Source organism: Rhipicephalus sanguineus, chromosome 6 (assembly GCF_013339695.2).
Source record: "Rhipicephalus sanguineus isolate Rsan-2018 chromosome 6, BIME_Rsan_1.4, whole genome shotgun sequence".
NCBI classification, from domain to species: domain Eukaryota; kingdom Metazoa; phylum Arthropoda; class Arachnida; order Ixodida; family Ixodidae; genus Rhipicephalus; species Rhipicephalus sanguineus.
In genome coordinates, this window is record NC_051181.1 from 135,416,010 (window position 1) to 135,421,176 (window position 5,167).

Below are 5,167 nucleotides of genomic sequence, written 5' to 3' on the forward strand. Positions count from 1 at the left end.
AATATATTGTACGCATGATCGAGTGCTTTAGTCGAACTAAGAAAATGAATATCCACATTCCATCGCCTTCGTTAAATTGCGATGCAAACAAATAAGCCCCGGATAACATGGCGCAACGAACACCACCACACACAGAACAACGCAGTAAGGCTGAGACAAACACTTATACGAGAGTAATTTAAAACGCATGGTTAATGAGTGTGGAAGGTGTGCACCTTATTTGCATGTACAAGGCAGCCCGGTAATTCACTTACAGGGGCGTAGCCAAGGGGGGGGGGTTGGGGGGGTTCAACCCCCCCCCCCCCGAAAATTTTCAGTATTGCTTGCGTATATATACACGCACACATACAAACGCACGCACGAACATACTTAAAGTATGGTTGAACCCCCCCCGAAAAAAATTTCTGGCTACGCCCCTCTTCACTTATGATGACCTAAACTGGCGCCTTTGTTCAAATGAGTCTTATCCCGTGGCCCTCTGCACGTTTTCACGGGAAACAGCTTGAAAAGCGTGCGGCCGCACTCGAGTGCGCCACTGTGGTCATCAAGTTTAATCCATAAAGACAATTTGCTCATTGTTGCGGGTGCTTAGGAAACGTTGTGTGCGTTCGTATTAAGGTTGAACGTCTTAGGATATAACAGGATTAAATTCAACTGCCTTACACAGTAGCTGTCGACAAGCTCCACATGGTGTTGAGGGTAACGTTGTTCACTTCTTCGCTAATAGTATTCGCTAATGGACTAGACAAGAGCCTCGACTGCTTATAACACGTCTTCACGCTAAAAGTAAATTGAATATTGTCAACCTAACTACTTATAAAATGTCTTCACTTTGAGAGTAAGCTAAGAATTAAGAGCCCCTTAAACTATTTCGAAGATGGAAGCCAGCGGCTGCGGCCGCACGTTCTGCGGCAGCGGCTCCACGTCGTTTTCGTGCTTCTGAGCGCGCGTTGGATCTCCTTCAGTTGCCGCTCTTCTTCCTCCGAGCGAACGACACGCGTCCATACCATAGCGAGACCAAAGGGAAACTCTTGATAACGGCGCTAGCGTGATCTCTACGTCACGAGACGTCATAGGTGACGTCATCACATTATGATGATTTTTGCATCACTCGCGTTGACGCCACCGACGCTAATGCTTAATTTTCTCGTTTGATGATGCATCTAAGGCCTCATCAACCCTAATAACGGTCCTTAATAACGTACAACCGCAAAATAAAAGGACTATAGCAAAGAAACGTAATCTTGACTTGTGTTTCTTCCAGGCGGAGGAGTTTGAACGCCCCGATAAGTCCATATGGGAACTCTTGGTTATTTACGTTACCCAGTACCAACTCTCAAATACGGCGTTGTGCCTCTGTTGGTGAGTATGCGCTGCAGATGTTCGAGATTGCGAGTTCGCAATAACTTCTGCGCCTGCCGGTCGCAAGGACCGAAATCGCTACGTTATTAAACGTACGGGGCAGCTGGTGTACGCATATGATTTACTACGAGATGTAGTTTATGCAAGCGGCTTTGGGCACCCACAAAGCCGGACTCTTTTGTACTGCTATTGAGTTGTTTCTAACGAATATTCTTGCACGCCTATGTACGCCTGGCCGAAATTGTCTCATATGTTAGGTACCACTATTTCTAAAGCATCCCATTTGCTAACCACAGACAGATGGTCACTTGACGCTAGGATTACGCTGTTGTGCTAGTTGGTGCATTTTTGGCATCAATTTAGCAAACTTGGCGCCAAAAACACGACAACGCAGGAACAAGAAACAAGCTGCATGTGTACTCCTCCGTGGTCGTAGTTTCGACGCCTAGTTTACTGTTGATACTAAACTTTACTCTACCCGCTTAATAAATCGACCATTATAGGCACTAACAAAATGTAAATACTGGTGTATTTACAAACTATTACACCGCTTGTTAACATGAAATATTCTGCATCAGCTGCTCCAGCGAGGCAAGTTCCTTTGTAAGGAAGATTAGTCTTTCCTTTTGCTTTGCCTCGCGGTAAAAGCTCTGAAATTGCCCAAACAAATGAAGTAGAAACACAGCAAAAATCTGGCGTATACTTGTATATAGATAGCTTGCACGTGACGTCATGGACGCAGTTTCTTAACGTGCTGGCACTCAAGCATGGCGGCTTTGATGACGTAAGGGCAGCATAATCACGTTGCGGTTAACTTGTTTCAGTGTGATAACGACGCGGCAGGAACGTTATTGGCTTCTGCGCTTGAATTACGGAAAGAACCTGCATGAGATGTACTGCTAACATTAACGTGACTTCACAAACTTCGCGTACCACCATGCGGTGCCCCTACCTGGTGGTTTTAGTGACGTCATTGCAAGTCATATATTGGTTACGCGTATATTAAGGCGAAAGCCTTCGATGCCTCATCAAACGCGAAATTTGACCGTCGGCGTCCAGCGGCGTCGGAGACGAGTGATGCAACAAATAATCGCCTGATGACGTCACCATATGACGTCACAATGACGTCACAGAGCGGCAAAGTATGTGACGTCATTCTGACGCAATCATGACGTCTTAAGTGAATGAATAAGGGACCGCGTGTGAGTTTGTTTAATGTGCGAGTCGCCCGCGGCCGTAATGCAGTTTCTCAAAAAAACTGGGCTTGTGAGTTTTTTGACGCCACCCATCGGAAGCTTCAACTACAGTCGAACCTCATTATAATGAAGTAGCATCGGGACCATAAGTTAGTTCGCTATATCCGATATTCGTTGTAACAGTAGATATAAAGATCGACTCGAACAAATCGGCGGTCTTGCTCGCTAAAAAATCCTGGATAGAAATACGAATTATTCTAGGCTTCAAAGCCAATATAAACGAGGTAGTCCTCACCTCACTCCTTGTGCATATCAAACTAAATAGAGCGCAACATGAGAAAGTGAAATTGCAAGATAGCAAAGTGCGTTTGCAAATCAGGTGTACGTTCACATTTGTTTGAAGGACACGATCTTTATTTTTTAACCATATATTCAATGCCACAACCACGTTAACTATAATGTGGTTGCGAATTGTCTTTCAGTGTTGTGCTTTTTATGCTGCCTTTAGAGTCTCGAGCCTCGCGCGAACCAATTTTTTCTTCGTTACAGCCGATATCGCGGCGGCTGAGGCGTTTTCGGTTTCGTTATAGAAAGAATCAAGGCGCGTTCACACTTGGCCTCGAAGGAGGAGAAAGAGGCAAAACTCACCGGAAATCCGCACGCTTCGCCGCCTAAGCGGCCAGAAAACCACGCGGCGAGCCCGGCGAGAAAAAATCGGTCCGAGGCCGATTTTTCCGCCACGCGATAGCGGAACGCCTTTCCGCTTCACGGGAAGCCGTACTTTGGCTGTACTAGCTTATAAATCACTTCATGTAAACAACCGGCCGCAAGTTCAACATGGCGGCCAAGGCGTCGGCGGTGGTTCGCATCGCTGCAATCGCAAACTACCCGTGAAGCATGACGAAACTCACAGACTCGACAAGGACGCGTTTCTCGAGAGCCTCGTTTGGATCAAGATTGCCGAGAAGACTGGAAGTAGAAAAAGGTGCAGCAGCAGCGAGTCGGCGTGCCCCAACGTATCTCGCTTTTGCACAGCCGGACGAATCCGCCGTCGCCGCTGCCGGTGTGTCCGCTTATGTAGTTTCTGCTGGCGTAGCTCCTGAAACAACTGTTTGAAAGGTGAAAACTACTTCTCTTCTGTGTTTTGCATACATAACATGAATTTAAACACGAAATTAAATGCTCAGGAAAAGGGCGAAATGGAATGAATTCTCGAAGTGGCGAAGGCGGCGGCGGCATACAAGAGGGGCAGAACAAATGTGAACGTTTTTGACGCGCGCGGACATGGTTTTCCGGCTGCTCTAGCGTTTGCGCTTCCTCTTCGCTTCTCAAATGTGAATACACAATAAACGTCACTGAGATGATGTCACTAACCAACGTACGCGTTTAGTTAGCTATAACATAATTCGCTATATCAGTGTTCGCTATAACAAGGTTCAACTGAACCCGAATTTCCGAAACGTTTCACAAATGGATAACATGGGATAACGCACTGAGGACGGCGTCTGATATCTCCCGCAGGCTCTCGTGCTCTGTGACGTACTACGGTATCGCTTACGACGTGAACGCCCAATTAGCAAGCAACGTCTCCCAGTTCTTGGTCGCAGCGGCAGCGCCAGTAGTGGCCTACTTCCTCATCAATCGCCGAGGCCGACGGGACGTACTCGCCAGATCGCTGATCTTCACCAGCGTCTGCTGCTTCATCGTAGCCATTCTGCCAAGAGGTACATATTATTCTACGTATGGGTTTCGATGCCGCCATATTGGGCTGTTGACCTTGCCGTTTTGCGTCTTTAAGGGCCCCTAAACCACCTCGGATATTTTTTTAACATTTCAAGTAAACACGCGCGGCTACTTCAGAATGCCGTCATGATCAGCAGTTCCAAACACGGCAGCGCTGCGAGCCGCGGGCGCACCACAGTTCCAACACACAGTCCCCTGTTCCTCTCCGGGCCTTTCGGTATCCCCAGCGTTCGTCGTGACGTCACCACGCGCATCTTGTCATGTCAGAAACAAGAAGAACCTGTTTGTCTGCTCGCAGGGTACGCGTCCTCGCTGCTCTTCCTCCTCTCACGGCGAGGAGGAACACTCGGCCAGGAGGGGAGGAGAGCCGACGAATGGAGCGTAGCGAAGGAAAGAGCTAACAAGCGAGAGGCGCTTTTGGATCATCAATCGCGTGTAACTTCGCTATTACGGCACCGTTTCGAAAAATTCTCGCGGCTACATGTTTGTTGCAGACTCGTGCACAACTGCAACACCGCAATTAATTTTCGACCTCTGGGTAGTTTAGGGGCCCCTTAACTACTAAGAGAACGGTGCTAGGGTAAACGCATACGCATGAAAACGGCTGGGTTTGTGCATTCGACGTTTCATGACCTTATCAAGGCCGCGGCGGCTGGATTTTCGATGGAGGCGAAAATGTTTGGGGCCCGTGTACTTAGATTTAGGTGCGCGTTAAAGAACCCCAGGCGGTCGAAATTTCCGGAGCCCTCCACTACGGCGTCTCTCATAATCATATCGTGGTTTTGGGACGTTAAACCCCAGATATTATTATTATTATTATTATTATTATTATTATTATTATTATTATTATTGTGGCCTTATCAATT